The following is a 19,972-nucleotide window of genomic DNA, read 5'->3' on the forward strand; positions in this document are numbered from 1 at the left end:
TAGCATGAATGCAAGTCAATTTTAGAGAACACCCTGGCACCTTGAAGCTGATCAAATAGGTCATCAATACATGACAATGGATACCTGTTCTTCACTATAACCTTGTTCAACTAGAGGTAATCAATACACATCCGCATAGAACCATCCTTCATTTTCACAAATACGATAGGAGCGCCCCAAGGCGATACACTGATACGAACGAAACCCTTATCAAGAAGCTCCTACAATTGCTTTTTTAGTTCCTTCAATTTTGTTGGGGCCATACGATATGGTGGAATAGAAATGGGCTGAGTGCCCGATAACAAATCAGTGACTAAGTCAATATCCCTGTCGGGTGGCATACCCGAAAGATCCGCTGGAAATACATCTGAAAAATCTCTTACCACCGGAACTGACTTCACAGTAAGAGTATCAACACAAATGTCTCTCACATAGGCCAGATACGCATCACACCCCTTCTCAACCATTCGTTGAGCCTTAAGAAATAAAACAACCCTGCTAGGAACAAAATCCAAGGTACTTCTCCATTCTAGCCGCGGTAGACCTGGCATAGCCAACGTCACCATCTTGGCGTAACAATCAAGGATAGCGTGATAGGGCGACAACCAGTCCATGCCCAAAATAATATTAAAATCCACCATACTAGGCAATAATAAATCAGCTCTAGTCTCAAAACCACTGATAACAATCAAACACGATCGATACACGAGGTCAAAAATAATAGAATCACCCACGGGTGTGGATACATAAACAGAAGAACTCAAAGAATCACGGGATACACCCAAATACGGGGCAAAATAAGAGGACACATAAGAATAAGTGGAACCTGAATCAAATAAGACTGATGTATCTCTATGACAGACAGGAACAATACCTGTGATAATATAATCGGATACAACTGCCTCCGTCCTAGTAGGAAGGGCATAATATCTGGCCTGGCCTCCCCTTCTAGGGCAACCTCTACTTGTCCGACCTCCACCGCTAGCTGGCTGTGCAGGTGGAGTGGAAACTGGTGCAGTAATCATGGCCTGAGAAGCCTGAGGGCCCTGTGGAATGGGTGGGGCCTGAGAAATCTGTGGAGGTGCACCCCTCCTAAATCTGGGGCAATCCCTCATTATATTACGAGTATAACCACACTCAAAATAAGCCCTCGGAGGACGTGGCTGTTGGGACTGGCTCGGGCCTGATCGACTGGACTGACCGCTAAAAGTACCCATGTAGGAGGTACAATAGACAGTGGCGGTGCATAATATGGAACCTGAGGTCTGGGAGTAGCCGAAATACTGCTGGAAGTTGGAAGTGCTGAATGAATAGGAAGGCTCACTTAGACTCTACGATGACGGGCCGCAGCTGGGGCACAAGAACTGTTATACGTGCCAGAATCTCAAGGTCTCTTAGCTTCCCTCTCTTCTCTCTTCCGGATTCGCATACCCTCCAATCTCCTAGCAATTGCTACCACCTGCTGGTATGCGATGTCCATCTCTAGCTCTCGGGAAATACTAAATCTGATACTAGGGTGGAGCCCCTCAATAAATTGATGGACACGCTCTCTGACAGTAGCAACCAGGGCAGGTGCATGCCTAGCCAAATCACTGAATCAGACTGCATACTCTGATACAGTCATAGAATCCTAGCGCAACTACTCAAACTCTGTGTTCCATGCATCTCTGAGACTCTGAGGAACATACTTCCTCAAGAACATATCTAAAAACTGAGTCCAAGTGAGTGAAGCTGCCTCAACCTGACTATCCAACTCGTATGCCCGCCACCACTGGTAGGCCGCTCCTCTAAGCTGGAATGCCGTGAAAGAAACCCCAGTAGTCTCTGCAATACCCATAGTACAGAGAATACGGTAGCACTCCTCAAGAAAACCCTGGGCATCCTTTGACGCCAAGCCACTGAAGGTAGGAGGGTGGTACCTCCTGTACCTCTCGAGCCTGAGCTGCTCCCCCTCTGAAACTATTTCCCTAACCTCGTGCCGAACTAGGACAACTGGCTGCACTGGTATAACCTCTGGGGAATGGTCAACCTAGGCCCGTAGCTCTTGGGTATGGGCGGCGGGAGTTTGTGCTCCTCCCCCCGCCTGAGATGTGGCAGGAGCAAGTGGAATCAACCCTGCCTGAGCTAGAATGTCAAACATGCTCAAAACCTGGGCAAGAGTCTCCTAAAGTGCAGGGGTAGTAACGGGTATCTCAGGTGACTGCTCTCCAACTAGAGCTACTGGTGGCTCTGCTGCAGCAGCTCGTGCAGGTGCTCTGGCTGCACCACGTGGACTTTCTAGACCTTTGGCTCGGCCTCTGCCCCGGCCCCAGCCTCTTGCGGCTCCATCATGGGGCGCAGGTGTCTGATCATCGGATCCACTTGTGCGTGTCCTCACCATCTGTGAGAGAATGGAAAGACAATGGTTTAGAATTTCGAGTTAACAATGCGCACGATAAGGAATCAAAGAAGTGAATATTTTCCTAACAGTTCCATAGCCTCTCGAAGATAAGTACAGACGTCTCCGTACCGATCCGCGAGACTCTACAAAACCTGCTTGTGACTCATAACACCTATGAATCTAGAGCTGTGATACCAACTTATCACGACCCCAAATTCCCTCTGTATGATGCCGTGATAGCACCTAGTCTCTAAGACTAGGTAAGTCTATCAATGCAGAATAACATAATAGAAATCTGAAATAAATGAAACTGCATTTCAAATAATTACAACTCCCAAAATCTGGTATAAATAAGTCACAAGCTTCTAAGAATTTATTCTAAGTGTCTCTATACATCAGAGTCTAAAAACAATAAAGAAAACATCACAACAAGGATAGAAGGGGATTACGAGGTCTGCGGACGTAGGCAGATATACCTTAAAGTCTCCGCTTACGGCTATGTCACGACCCAAAATCCAACTAGTCGTGATGGCACCTAACCCAACCCGCTAGGTAAGCCAACTTTCAATTTCCAATTCCAATCGCAATTATTGGAGCAATTTAACTAAATAAAGATCTTAGTCATGTACATTCTCCCAAGAACTGGTAGTACAAATCATGAGCTTCTAAGAATAGAGTTTACAAAGCGAAAATAAAATAAATACATAGTCTATTTGAATAGCACATAAACAGAGCTTTTATAAATCTAAGGCTACTATGAACATGAGGCAGCTACAACAAGAATACCGGTACTTCTTCAATTTTCGCAACCATTGAGCACAACAATAACAGCAACCAACATCTGCACGCAATGTGTAGAAGTGTAGTATCAGTACAACCGACCCCATGTACTGAGTAAGTAACAAACCTAGCCTTAGGTTGAAATTAGTGACGAGCTTCCACCAAGGTCGGGTCCAAAACCAATAGTCCACAACAGTCCATAACAATATCAAGAAAATAATACCAGAAGTAACTCAGAGATAAAATGATCAGCAAAATCATGATTTCAAAAATAATAGTTCTTCCTGTCAAGTACATCAGTAAAAACCCAAATCGTTTACAGAAGTTGCCAAAAATATGAATAAGTTTGAAAATAATAATTTTTCCAAAAAATCCTTTCAATAATAAATGAGATGTTTCATTTTTCCTTCTAGATAACCCGTGTAAAAACAAATGCATCACTATGCATATCTATCAAAAATGTGTGAAAATCATGAATGATGTGATGCAGTACAGCATGAGGAAAAATATATCTCTATGCTTGTATGCCATGTGTGCATGCCAATGCGATGCAACTCAATGATAAAATCATAAACAGCCCCTCGGGCAAACCTTACAGTCACTCATGCCTCTCGGGCATACCTCACAGTCACTCATGCCACTCAGGCATACCTCACAATCTCTCATGCCACTCGGGCATACCTCATAATCACGCATGCCTCCCAGTCACTCAGCACTCGGCACTCGGCACTCGCACTCAGTAGGTACCTGCGCTCACTGGGGGTGTGTATAGACTCCGGAAGGGCTCCTACAACCCAAGCGCTATAATCTGCACGGACAACTCACGTGCTATAATAATAAAGTATATAAAGCATGATGCAGGCGGGCAGCCCCGATTCACATAATAATCCTTACAATCAGGCCCTCGGCTTCACTCGGTCATCAATCTCTCCAGTCTCTCGGGTTCACAATGTCATGAAAATAGCCCAAAAATGATGATATAATGTATCAATAAATAACAACAGATACTAGGATATGATATGCAATAAAATGAATATGACTGAGTATGAATTTTTAATTTAAAATAAATAATTCACAGCAATATGACCTCTATGGGTCCCAATAATATTGGCACATAGCCTCAACATGATTTTTAATATGCTTTTCAGCTCAATTTCTTTAACTCATAAAACCACATGGAAAATGCCAAGATCATTTAACTATAAAATTCCACAGAAATAATTATGTCACAATTTCTATAGTGCACACCCACACGCCCGTCCGCCACCTAGCATGTGCATCTCCTCCCAACAATTCACATAATACATATATTCAGGGTTCATACCCTCAACTCCAAGAATAGAAGAGTTACTTACCTCGAACAAGCCAAATCCAATATCGAGCAAGCTAAACAATGCTCCAAAAATCCCAATCTGCGCATATCAACTTCCGAACGGCTCGAATCTAGTCACAATTAATTTGATTCAGCCCACATAATTTATAAGAATTAATTCCATAACAAAATACTAATATTTTCCACAAAAATCCGAAATTACGCCCCAAACATTATCCGTGGGGCTCACATCTCGGAATTGGACGAATCTCACAAAATACGACAACCCATCTAATTACAAGTTCAACCATACTAATTTCACTCAATCCCGACTCCGAATCGATATTCAAACTTGAAAAATTCGTTTTGTGACATTATAAAAATTTCTTTTTATTTCTCTTGAAGATTCAATAATCTTACACCAAAAATGAAGATTAATTCATGAAATATAACCACAAGGGAGTCAAGAACACTTACCCCAAGTTGTGTGAAAAGATTCCTCTCCAGAATTGCCCAAACCGAGCTCCAAAATTGAAAAATCGGTCAAAATCACGAAACCCCGAATTTAAGCTTCTGTCCCAGCGATTTTCTGCATCTGCGGACAAGGGGTCGCACCTGCGACCCTCGCTTCTGCGGACAAAATTGTGTGCCTGCGGAAACAGCCGGCCTTCTCAAATCTTGCATCTGCGAGCTCGCAGATGCGCATTCCCCTTCGCACATGCGTTCGCCCCACGCCATCCCCAGTCCGCATCTGCGCCAACACCTTCGCACTTGCGGCCTCGTAGATGCGGAAAATTTCTCACACCTGCGAGCATTGCCCAGCTCCACACTTGGCCTCTTCTGCGACTGATTTCGCACACATGCGACTTCGCACCTGCGATCAAAAGCTTTGTAGGTGCGATCACACTAGTAGGCAGCAGTTCCAGAAATATTTCAAGTTGAATTTGATCTGTTAACCATCCGAAACTCACCCGAGCCACTCGGGACCCCGTCCAAATACACCAACAAGTCGCATAAGGACCTACTCGATGCCTCAAAACACACATAACAACATCGAAATGACGAATCACACCTCAATTCGAAATCATTAAACTTTGAAACTTTAAATTCTATATCTTGTGCTGAAACACATCAAATCACGTCCGATTGACTTCAAATTTTGCACACAAGTCATATTTCATATTACGGACCTATTCAAATTTTCAAAATCTGATTCCGACCTCGATATCAAAAAGTCAACCCCCGGTCTAACTTCCCAAAAATTCATCTTTCGGCATTTCAAGCCTAATTCCACTACGGACCTCCAAATAATTTTCCGAACACGCTCCTAAGTCCAAAATCACCGTAAAGAGCTATTGGAATCTTACATTTACACACTGTATGAGTTTGAACAGCTGTATCAAGCTATAACCATAATCACAGATATAATCAACTAACATATTACACAACTCGCATGCTCGTAGCACCATTCCTGATCACAGTGACTACTCCAAAACCAACCATATACTAGTATTACACCCCCATCGAACCAAACCTCTTCCCAAAACCTTTGCACACTGTTGATAATAAAAGAAACACGCAAAATTTCATGACCACTTACCAGATCAACAAGTCACGGAGCTCTCTCGCCCCAACCAGAAACATAATCGCTTTCTGAGCCGACTTTCAATATTATACTCCCGAACATACCGTAATCAAACATGATAGTACCCATTCTAGGTCCAATGACCTTATATTACTAAACACAACTATTCCATAGACATGCCGCACCAATATAACTCAGAACCACAACACGTGCCATCCGTGCACTAATACGCAACAATTCAAATGTACTCAGTCATGGAAAAATGACTCAAATGAGAGAACTGCCCCGCCAGATTAATAAGTACCGCCACAACGAAATGCTGAAAATTCATCATACACCGTAGAACCATCACTCGATCCTAACACAAGGTTCATATCTTAACATAACTCTGCTGCAATGCGTGACCCCATCCACACGTTGGTCCATAATATATACCTCGAGCCAACCCGCTCAAAATTAGTAACCACAGAGAGGCAAATGATAAAAATGCCACACAAAACCTGAAAGAACATAACCATTACGCAATTGATCATGCAATATCCAAATACTCATCACGCTCAAATTCCGCTATAAGGCTCAAATAGAACCACACCATCTATGCACATAACCAATGAATCACAACTCCTCGTAGCATAAAGGAGTAACTCACAGATCATTTCAGAACACGAATAAGTTCAACATCAACGGAATGACATATCCCTCAACAATAGCAGTGTGGAGCCAACCATTCCGGCTCAGTGTAGAGTACACATCTTAATTGGGCCTACCAATGGACCCCCAAATCAACTCTGGTCACCCACAAATAGACAAATAACCCTCCAAAAGTCCACAACGACTGAATCATAATACATACTATCATCTGGCTAGCTTCGGCCACGACCTCACAGTCCACCGCCATGAAACAATCTGCTCCTGACAACTCCCAGTCTCCACCGCCCGAATGTCTAACACATTTCTCATACACGATCATCCCACGAGGAATATTTCTCCCATTCTTTCATGCCACTTAGCAGCGTCTTAAAATCAGCAGTCGATCAACCAGGAGAGTGTCGCAATACCTATGAAATATCCATAATTCAAAACATAGTACGCCTTCTGAAATGTGCACTCTACTCATGCAATACCAAATAGTTATAGCATTCATCTAAACATCGAAAACTGTTCAAGCCCTCTAAGAATTTATGACCTCCATTTCAAAGCTAAACCATGACCTTGCACACACTAACCTTAATCCCACACAACACACTGCATCTATCATGCCATCATTTGAAAAATATGAGAACCTCATAATCATTCTGAGTCACATGTAAAATACATATCTGATCAGCCAAAAGCCTTCCATTTGTTCCCATCCAGTATAAAATCACAATACTCAACATGCTCCTCAGGCCGGTAGGAAAATACCCATCTCACACCGTGGTAAGAATCCTCGAGAATGCTTTGGAATCCATTTGCACATAATCAAGCCATCAGAGTTGAATCTCTCTAGCTCAACCAAGCCACGCAGGTCACCAAACCCAAGAATACTGCCACCAAACATCTGTAAAGTCTTACCATGTTGTAATTACCCAAAGGACCGATCCTACTATTACCATACTGGTCTAGTCTACTACCCAGTTGTCCTATTTTCTCCGAGTCCCTTCCGAATTTGCCTTCAAATTGATACTTCTCCTTGCTAAAACACCATGATCTTTAGCCGCGACTTCCCCACGAACCATAGCATAGAACCACAACGCCCTAAGGCCTATAAGCCATTCTTCTTAAGCACCTCCATAAATACCACAACTATAACACTCGCTCCGAAAATACCTTATGTGAATTTAAAATTGTTTTTATTACCTTCCTTATACAAAAATATAGAATCCATAGTCATACAGATTTTGTTTCATAAGTCCAGGCACTATCAAATGCAAACCTCAGGTTTTATACATACGCAAGTCCGGAAACATTCTTAATTGTTATATATAAACCTCGAATCTATTGAAACTTTCCCTAGAGTCACCCACTTTGTTCAAATCCAAATTGTACCGCCCAAATGGGCCAAAAGACACATGCCCCATAGAACAACAACACTCAAAGAAGTAACTCTACTTTAACACCACATATCAAATTCATACTCCGTGCGCACTACATCATTCACCAATAACAACTCACTCATCCCACGATTTTTATATACTCATACGTGCAATATAACCCGTAACCAGGAATTTCCTTATTCGAGTCATCCTCGATCTCAACTTCTGCAAGTCATAACTAACCCAAAACTAAACCTTTACATATAACCATGAACTTGCATTATCAATAGCAGGCTCCCCCACTTGGCTCAAAGCCGTAGATTAAAACACTTCATTACTTACCATACTCATACTCTATTACTGTTATGATGCCACAGTCAGTTCAACAAAACCTCTTCTCAAACTCATGCAATGCCAACCATAGAAATACCCAAAATCATCTGCTAAACTCGCAATAATTCTCTTAACACTCAAGTCAACTTTCTCAGCCAAATTCAAATTCAAATCCCAACACATATGCCCCGTCGGCAGAAGAGAAACTCTCTACTCACATCATAAGGAATACATCTACGTAGATTACTCCGCAGGGGATAACCCCCTGCTTAGCCTCAAACTGGTATCTTGTTATACCCTTTCGCAGTCATAATTACTATGTAATCATTTAGTCTATCTGAGTCCAAACTCATTAACCAGATATGAGAGTTTATTTGTCCTAAAATTTAAACAATGTGAAAGATCCTTCGAAATATTCATACTCAAGACTGTATGCCACATCAAAATGAAAATCAAGCACCGAATGACCTTCCTTTACACTTCAAGCAAACACTTTTCGCCACATTCACATTGTCTTAACACATACCGCAGTTACATCATACTCATCACAAAGCCATTTCACCACTCATCGAGCCACCAATTTCCACTCGTAGGGACATTATCGGACATATGAGTCTAAATGTACAAGTTATAACTGAAGCTACCGAGCTTAAGCTGCGGTCTAAACCTGGCCTCAAGTCCTCCAGACTGGCCCATTACCAAAACACATAATACACATCTCGAACCTCGTTCATACAATCATAAGTCGACGATGCACAGTTGATACTGAGCGCTCATATGCACATACGAATACGTGAAAGGAATTCAAAGAGTTATGTCTCAAGATGAATCAATCTTGCACGATAAGGAAAGGAAGATGGGAAGTATATATCCTAAATTCCATGTAGCCTGTCGAAGATAAGTATGGACGTCATTATACCGATCCGCAAGGCTCTACTAGATACTTGCTCATGACTTGTAGAACCAATGAACCTAGGGCTCTGATACCATCTTGTCACGACCCAAAATCCAACTAGTCGTGATGGCACCTAACCCTACCCGCTAGGTAAGCCAACTTTCAATTTCCAATTCCAATAGCAATTATTGGAGCAATTTAACTAAATAAAGATCTTAATCATGTACATTCCCCCAAGAACTGGTAGTACAAATCATGAGCTTCTAAGAATAGAGTTTACAAAGAGGAAATGAAATAAATACATAGTCTGTTTGAATAGTACATAAACAGAGCTTTTATAAATCTAAGGCTACCATTAACAAGAGGCAGCTATAACAGGAACACATGTACATCTTCAATTTTGGCAACCATCGAGCACAGCAACAACAACAGCCAACATCTGCACGCAATGTGTAAAAGTGTAGTATTAGTACAACCGACCCCATGTACTGAGTAAGTAACAAACCTAGCCTTAGGTTGAAAGTAGTGACGAGCTTCCACCAAGGTCGGGTCCAAAACCAATAGTCCAAAACAGTCCATAACAACATCAAGCAGATAATACCAGAAGTAACTCAGAGATAAAATGCTCAGCAAAATCATGATTTCAAAAATAATAGTTCTTCCTGTTAAGTACATCAGTGAAAACCCAAATCGTTTACCGAAGTTGCCGAAATTATGAATAAGTTTGAAAACAATAATTTTTTCCAAAAATTCTTTCAATAATAAATGAGATGTTTCATTTTTCCTTCTAGATAACCCGTGTAAAAACAAATGCATCACTATGCACATCTGTCAAAATTGTGTGAAAATCATGAATGATGTGATGCAGTACAACATGAGGAAAAATATATCTCTATGCTTGTATGTCATGTGTGCATGCCAATGTGATACAACTCAATAATAAAATCATAAACAGCCCCTCAGGCAGAACATCACTCATATACAGCCCCTCGGGCAAACCTTACAGTCACTCATGCCTCTCGAGTATATCTCACAATCACTCATGCCACTCGGGCATACCGCACAATCACTCATGCCACTTGGGCATACCGCACAATCACGCATGCCTCCCAGTCACTCAGCACTCAGCACTCAGCACTCGGTACTCGGCACTCGCACTCAGTAGGTACCTGCGCTCACTGGGGGTGTGTACAGACTCTAGAGGGGCTCCTACAGCCCAAGCGCTATAATCTGCACGGATAACTCACGTGTTGCACGGACAACTCACGTGCTATAATAATAAAGTATATAAAGCTTGTTGCAGGCGGGCAACCCCGATCCACATAATAATCCTCACAATCAGGCCCTCAGCCTCACTCGGTCATCAATCTCTCCAGTCTCTCGGGCTCACAATGTCATGAAAATAGCCCAAAAATGATGATATGATGTATCAATAAATAACAACAGAGACTAGGATATGATATGCAATAAAATGAATATGAATGAGTATGAATTTTTAATTTAAACAAATAATTTACAGCAATATGACCTCTGTAGGTTCCAATAATACTGCCACATAGCCTCAACATGATTTTTAATATGTTTTTCAGCTCAATTTCTTTAACTCATAAAACTGCATGGAAAATGCCAAGATCATTTAACTACAAAATTCCACAGAAATAATTATGTCACAATTTCTATAGTGCACGCTCACATGCTCGTCACATAGCATGTGTGTCACCTCCCAACAATTCACATAATACATATATTCAGGGTTCATACCCTCAGTTCCAAGATTAGAAGAGTTACTTACCTCGAACAAGCCAAATTCAATGCCGAGCAAGCTAAACAATGCTCCAAAAATTCCATTCTGCGCGTATCAACTTCCGAACGGCTCGAATCTAGTCATAATTAATTTGATTCAGCCCACATAATTTATAAGAATTAATTCCATATCAAAATACTAATATTTTCCACAAAAATCCGAAATTACGCCCCAAAAATCACCCGTGGAGCCCACATCTCGGAATCCAACAAAACTCACAAAATACGACAGCCCATCCAATTACAAGTTCAACCATACTAATTTCACTCAATCCCGACTCCGAATCGATATTCAAACTTGAAAAATTCATTTTATGACATTATAGAAATTTGCTTCTATTTCTCTTGAAGATTCAATAATCTTACACCAAAAATGAAGATTAATTCATGAAATATAACCATAAGGGAGTCAAGAACACTTACCCCAAGTTGTGTGGAAAAATTTTTCTCCAGAATTGCCCAAACCGAGCACCAAAATTGAAAAATGGATAAAAATCACGAAACCCCGAATTTAAGCTTATGTCCCAGCGATTTTCCGCATCTGCGGATAAGGGATCGCACCTGCGACCCTCGCTTCTGCGGACAAAATTGGGTGCCTGCGGAAACAGCCGGCCTTCTCAAATCTCTCATCTACGGCGCCTTCTCGCAGATGCGCATTCCCCTTCGCACCTACGTTCGCCCCACGCCAGCCCCAGTCCGCATCTGCGCCAACACCTTCGCAGATGCGGCTCGCAGATGCGGCAAATTCCTCGCACCTGCGAGCACTGCCCAGTTCCACACTTGGCTGCTTCTGCGACTGACTCCGCGCACATGTGGCTTCACACTTGCGATCAAAAGTTTCGCAGGTGCGATCACACTAGTAGGCAGCAGTTCCAGAAATGTTTCAAGTTGAATTTGATCCGTTAACCATCTGAAACTCACCCGAACCACTCGGGACCTCGTACAAATACACCAACAAGTCCCATAAAATAACACGGACCTACTCGGGTCCTCAAAACACACATAACAACATCGAAACGACGAATCACACCTCAATTCGAAATCATTGAACTTTGAAACTTCAAATTCTATATCTTGTGCCGAAACACATCAAATCATATCCGATTGACCTCAAACTTTGTACACAAGTCACATTTCACATTACGGACCTATTCAAATTTTCAGAATCGGATTCTGACCTCGATATAAAAAATTCAACCCCCCGGTCAAACTTCCCAAAAATTCATCTTTCGGCATTTCAAGCCTAATTCCACTACGGACCTCCAAATAATTTTCTGGATACTCTCCTAAGTCCAAAATCGCCGTACAGAGATATTGGAATCATCAAAACTCCATTCCGGGGTCGTTTACACATAAGTCGACATCCGGTCACTATTTTAACTTAAGCTTTAAACCTTGGAACTAAATGGTCCAATTCATTCCAAAACTTCACCGGACCTGAACCATTTACCTCGGCAATTCACACAACAACTGTGAAGTATAATTTGAGCAGTAAATGGGGTTGTAATACTCAAAACGACCGGTCGGGCCGTTACAGGCTAGTTCACTGATGCCTGGTCTGATAGGAAGTACCTAGATCTGCAAAAAAAAGATATGCAGAAGCGTAGTATCAGTACACCACATCGGTGCCCAGTAAGTGCCAAGCCTAACCTCGGTAGAGTAGTGACGAGGTCAGGTCAGGCCCTATTGGAATAATAAAAGACATGGTGAAAAGTTTAACAATATAATAATAATAATAATAATAATAATAATAATAATAATAATAATAATAATAATAATAATAATAATAATAATAATAATAATAATAATAATAATAATAAAAAAATGACAATGTGAATGAATCAAGTAGTATGTCATAATTTAACTATACAGAATAAGGGCAAATAATACCTCGCGGAAGGAAAACAGAAATTTACAACTTTAAGAAAAAAAAACACAAAATAACCAAAGGCAAATCCATCCATAAAGAAATATCAACAAGGGCACTCCCGAGGTACCGCCTTGTAGTCCCAAATCATAAACAAATTCACAATATCTCCTTTCCTTATATCACCGCGGGAGCCTTCACATTTAATTTTAAAGAAATTATTTTTTCCGAAATAGCATCCCGCATTTTAGCCACCCTTATCACACCGCATGACTTCTAGTAGTTCTCGTACTAGCCACGCGTATCAAGCCACCCTTATCTCACCGCATGCGTTTCAACACCCAAACCTTATACCACCGCATGTGTATCAACATCATAATATATCATAATTTGCACCTAAGTGCCCAAATACTTCAACTTACCAAAATAAATCAACAATAATATTATTTACACAATAAGGAGACCACAACTCAATCACAATGAATATAAAATCTTACAAAATATACGGGAGTGAATAACTCAACAAAAATAGTATTTCACAAAATTTAACACCTTGCCTCAATACCAAATTTTTAATGTCAAATACTTCATATTAATAATAATTCAATTAAGAAATTCAACCTTCAAATAATGAGCACGGAATAAAAGAAACAAAGTTTCAGCTAAACAAGTAAAACAATTAGCAGGAAAAGGTCAGGCAAATTTAAAATATAAAAAACAAATTAAATCAATGATGATGGATATAACATGATATAATAATTTAATTAATATGTAACAGAGATCTATAAAATTTAAAGACATAATCTTCCACATTTAGCTCGTGTACACACTCGTCACCTCGTGCACACGACTTTCAACACATCAAAATTTCCACATCAATACCAATCCTAAGGGAATTTTCCCTCACACAAGATTAGACAAGTCCCTTACCTCAAATCTCGCTCAATCAGTCAAGTAGTTTGCCTTTCCTTCGATTTTCCAACTCCGATCGGCTCGAATCTAGTCAAAATAATTTCATACTATAAATATAATTACAAGGAACTAATTTAAATAATGAAACTACGATTTTAGCAAAGAATTGATAATTCGGCCCAAAAAGTTGACCCGAGCCCACGTCTCGGAATCGGGTAAAAGTCACAAATTACGAACACCCCATTCGACCACGAGTCTAACCATACTAGTTTCACTCAAATCCGACTCTGAATCAACATCCAAATCTCAAAAATTCATTTTATGAAATTTTCACAATCTTTTCCAAATTTTTATCTCAAAATACTAATTAAATGATGAAAACAATGATATATTTGTGTATATTGACCAAATCCGAGTTAGAATCACTTACCCCAATGAATTTCTTGAAAATCCCACGAAAAATCGCCACAAACTGAGCTCCCAAAGTCCAAAAATAAAAAATTAGATGAAACCCTCGTTATATGGTACCAATCTGATCTCCCAATGTGCTGACCGCACACTTAAGGTTTCTGCGGCCGCAATCCAAATTGTGCGGTCGCAGTTCAGCAGTATCTGCACTGCCAGGCTTTAGTAAAATAATCATAACTTTCTGTTCAAATGTCTAAATAATTAATAAGTTGCCTTTATGAAAACTAGACTCAAAGAGCTACAACTTTCAATTTTGGATCATCTCCAAATTCCTTGTAGATTAAAAGATATAAGCTTCCGAAGTCAGACCATCGAACCTGCAGATTCTCCTTTCTACGGCCGCAAGAAGAATTCTGCGAACCGCACAATTTCAACTGCAGTCCGCACATTTTCATCTGCGGTCCGCATAATTACCACTACTTCCGTACTTTGGGAGTTTGCGGCCGCACATCCGCACTCCAAAATATGCCCTCTGCACTTCAATTGTTCCAGAACATCATTAGAGTGCTGAAATGCCCAAACTTGTTCAAAACTCACCCCGAAACTCACCTGAGCCACTCGGGACCTCAAGCAAATATACCAACAAGTCCTAAAGCATAACGCGGACTTGCTCGAGGCCTCAATCACATCAAACAACGTCGAAACTATGAATCGCACTACAAATCAAACTCATAAATTTTCAAATCTTTCAACTTCCAAAACTCGTGCCGAAACATATCAAATTAAGTCCGATTGACCTCAAATTTTGCACACAAGTCATAGTTGACATTACAGACCTACTTCAACCTCCAAAATTGGAGTCCGACCCCAATATCAAAAAGTTCACTCCCGGTCAAACTTTTCAAAAATTCATCAAATTTCTAACTTTTGCCAATTGGCGCTAAAATGACATACGGACCTCCAATTCAACATCCAAACACGCTTCTATAACCAAAATTACCCTACTGAGCTATTGGAATCGTCAAAACTCCATTCCGAGGTCGTTTTCATATATTTCAAACTACGGTCAATACAAAAAACTAACTTCCGTTTTAGGGATTATATGTCCCATTTCACTCTGAAACCAAAAATAAATCCTCCCGGCAAGTTACGTAACTACAAAATGAAATAGAGGGAGTAGTAAATAGGAGTTCGGGGCTAATACTATCAAAACGACCGATCGGATCGTTACAAGATTAGTGTAATTTACCGTGACCAATACGTAAATTGAATTAGAAGAGGATAAAATATAAATTACTACAGTTAAGCATCAAAACCATGTTTTTAGGTGAAGACATAGTAGCACTGCTCTAAAATAATAACTAAAGAAAATTCTCCTAATACAGAGTACACTGATATTGTATCGAATTTGTCAATTTTGCTATTATAGTAAGTTATCTACTCTCATTTTGTATTTCCTCCGTTTCAATTTATGTGAACCTGTTTGAGTGGATACAGAGTTTTAAAAAAAATGAAGACTTTTAGAATTTGTACTCCTAAACAAGTCAAAAAAGGATCCAGAGTATTTATGTGGTTATAAAAGTTTTTCATTAAAGGTAGAATTAGAAGTTTAAGCTAAATTATTTCAAATTTAGAAATAAATTATTTTTTTTGAAACGAACTAAAAAATAAATAGGTTCACTTGAACTGAAACCGTAAATAATTATGTCAAATTTGATATAAACAATTATATGTTGTTATAAGTGATAAGTCCATATAATCCGAAGGCATAAAAAACTAAGTACACACTATCTATACACCGAAGTTAAACTCCTTTATTTCTAAGTCAAAATATTCCCTTCTACGTCTCGAAGACAATGCAATTTTTGAGTGGATTGAGTAAGATTTTGTGTGGAAAAAATCCACTCATGAATCCAATAATGTTATTTTATTGAAGGGTCCACTAAATGCAACGCTAATAATAAATCTCATAATGATAAACGGATAGGATGTGGTAACACTTTTCTAACGGCCAAAATGTGAACTTTTATATTCACACGATAATAATTCTAAGTATGAATGCCGTAATATATCGTAGGACATCAAGAAAGTCCTAGTAATATCAACTTTAAAAAAATTGGAAAAAAAAAAAAGGTAAGAAGAGGAACCTCAAAGTTTTGGGTAAGATAATTGACAATATCCGAGTGTTTTTTTTTGTTTTACTGAACAGACGTATTACTATTTAATTTGATTAACAAAAATCATTTTAATAATATCATTAGCTTAAAATTTTAGATGAATATGAGTTAAGTCGTAAAACATGTCCATCAGACTTTTGCCTCCATAATCATCTCAATATACGTTTTTCGACTACCACAAATGTTGAAACGACTGCCTTAAAACAGAAGTATTAGAATAACGAGATTATTACAATATTATCATACTATTAGAAGTCTAAAGACCCTACCATTACTCAGATTTAAGAAGGGCTTGCTTTCTCCGCATCTTTCACTTCTGTAACATATTTCAATCAACTTACAACAAACATATATTTATACATAGCCAATTGCCAAAAAAGCAACATATTGAGTATTGACCCATAAGATATCAAATTCATGAAATAGTAACTCAAATAAGCATAGAACAAGCCGTATTAGATTGAGCTAGCGAGAGATTCGAGTATCATTGTGTGTAAAAGCAGACTATACATCACAAGATCCTTTTGATCTAGAAAGAAGTATTTCAAACGTCTCGTGACGATATTTGATTGAGTACGAATGTAAAATAAGAAATAATATTTTTTTTAAAATTTGTAATCTAAATTTAAAACAAGCCATGGGCATGTGGCTATAAAAAATAAGAATTTTACAGCTATATTATTCCCAAATAAAAAAAAATATAGTATTTATTTTTTGGGACAGACTTAAAAGAAAATATATGATACTAGAGGAAATATTAAAAAAATGTTTTCCATCTTCAAATCATAACACAACATTTAGAATTTATTTTCCTTCTTCAAATCATAACACAACATTAAGAATGTTATCAAATTCTGTGCATGCTCTCAAATACATAGATTCATTGGATGTAAACAAATAGTAATAATTAATTCCTATGCTATACAAAAAGGAAATTGCCAGAAAAAAGGCCACAATATCAATGGTCCAAGAATCCCAAGCATGCTGATCTTGCAATAGTATATATTGAATTATAACGAATAAATTAATGTTTGTGGGGCTCATAACCAGCTAGTAAAAAGTTAACTTTAAGAGAACCACAAGGTTTTGAATCTTGGATAAAAAACATTTGCTTACTTTTTTATTGTTATTCTATTTCAATCTTTTATTTGGTTAATTATTCATTTATTTATTCCCTAGGCAAGAAAAAGTAGGGAAAAAAGGGGCAAAAAATGTGAGAATCATAGCCACCTATGCCATTAACCATAAAAGAGCTCATCGATGTTTTTCCTTTGTGGGGCCCCTATCATGTTTTTTAATAAGAAAAAGTTCTTTTTTACTTGAAAACAGCCTTTTTATTATTGGTTATATCAAGCCTTTGCACTATGTTAATGATTCCCTCTCTAAATATAAAGAAGTTGGAGACCCTACTTGACAACTTATCTTTAGTAAAGCAGAGTAAAATTAGATTTGAATATATCCCAATTTGGATCTTGATTAGATTCTTTAATTTGGGATTATTTGATATTTTTTTTTATTTGTCTAAATTTTGATGATCTGATACATGTACCGGTAGAAAGTAGTAGACATTCAATAGAATAATTAAGATACACAAGTTGATCCATACACCATCGTCATAAAAAAACTAAAAACAATTTTCAAAAACTGAGTTGTTGTGTTATTAGCAACTCCAAATGTGATAGAATTTTGCATATACATCTAATTGTTCATTACTTAATTAGGACATATAACTTATATGCAATTCTTACCCTTTCACAACATTAAAAAATCCATATTTTATTCTTGTTCAATTAGAACAGATTTTTTTGGGGTGAAAATGTGCCTTTGAAAAGTGAGAAGAGAAAGTTGAGAAAAACCTTTAATGAGATTGAAACCCTTCAAGTAGGTGATATAAGGTAGAACCTTTGAATAGTTATATGTAATTTATCAATAGATTACAACAACAAACCTTATCCCTACCTTGTGAGGATAGAGAGGTTGTTTCCAATAAACCCTCGGCTCCGAAAAGTGTAAGAGCCATATTAATGAAAATATAGGCAAGAAGAGACAGTACCAAAAAGCCATATAAAAGCAGGATAAAACAATAGGATAGTAAGGTGGTCAACACTAAAAGAAAATAACAGAAACCTACTACCAACAGAAAGTAAGACTGCGTGTCCATAGTTTATGAACACTTTAGACTACCTACTCTACTACCCTAATCCTCGACCTCCATACCTTCCTATCAAGGGTCATGTTCTCAATCAGCTGAAGTTGCGCCATGTATTGCCTAATCACCTCTTCCCACCTCTTCTTTGGCCTACCTCTACCTCTCCGTAGGCCCTCCAATGTAAACCTCTCACACCTCCTCACCGGGGCATCTGTGCTCCTCCTCATCCTCACATGACCAAACCACCTAAGCGGCATTTCCCGCATCTTGTCCTCAATAGGGGCCACGCCCACTTGTCGCGAATAACCTCATTTCTGATCCTATCTAACCTGGTATGACTGCACATCCATCTCAACATTCCCATCTATGCTACCTTCATCTTCTTTACATGAGCGATCTTGACTGGCCAACACGTAGCCCCATACAACATCGTTGGTCTGATTACCATTCTGTAAAACTTACCATTAAGTTTCGGTGGCACCTTCTTATCATACAAAACACCAGAAGTGAGTCTCCATTTCATCCATCCTGCCCCAATACGATATGTGCCATCTTCATCAATCTCCCCACCCCTTGAATAATAGACCCAAGGCACTTAAAACTCCCTCTCCTAGGGATGACCTGCGAGTCCAGTCTCACTTCTCCTTCCCCTCCTTGAGTCTCACCACTGAACTTACACTCCAAGTATTCTGTCTTGGTCCTGCTCAACTTGGAACCTTTAGATTCCAAAGTCTGCCTCCATACCTCTAATTGCACGTTCACACTGTCTCGCATCTCATCAATCAATACAATATCATCTGCAAATAACATGCACCACGACACCTCCCCTTGTATGTGGCGCGTCAGTACGTCCATCACCAGACCAATCAAAAAAAGGCTGAGTGCCGACACCTGATGCAACGCCATCATAACCAAAAAATAGTCCGAGTCCTCACCCACCATCCTCATTCGGGTCTTTACTCCATCATACATGTCCTTAATCAACCTAACGTAGGCAATAGGTACACCTCTAGCTTCCAAACATCTCCACAAAACTTCCCTCGGAACTTTATCGTACGCATTTTCTAAGTCGATGAACACCATATGCAAGTCCTTCTTTCTCTCCCTATACTGCTCCATCAATCTCCTTACAATGTGGATGGCTTATGTGGTCGAACGCCCTGGCATAAAACCAAACTGGTTCTCGAAAATAGACACACTCCTCCTCATCCTTAGCTCTACCACTCTCTCCCAGACTTTCATAGTATGGCTAAACAGCTTGATACCCTGATAGTTATTGCAATTTTGGATATCACCCTTGTTCTTGTATAGAGGAACCATCGTACTCCACCTCCACTCTTCGGGGATCTTATTCAT

The sequence above is a fragment of the Nicotiana tomentosiformis genome, chromosome 4, assembly GCF_000390325.3.
Source record: "Nicotiana tomentosiformis chromosome 4, ASM39032v3, whole genome shotgun sequence".
Taxonomy (NCBI): domain Eukaryota; kingdom Viridiplantae; phylum Streptophyta; class Magnoliopsida; order Solanales; family Solanaceae; genus Nicotiana; species Nicotiana tomentosiformis.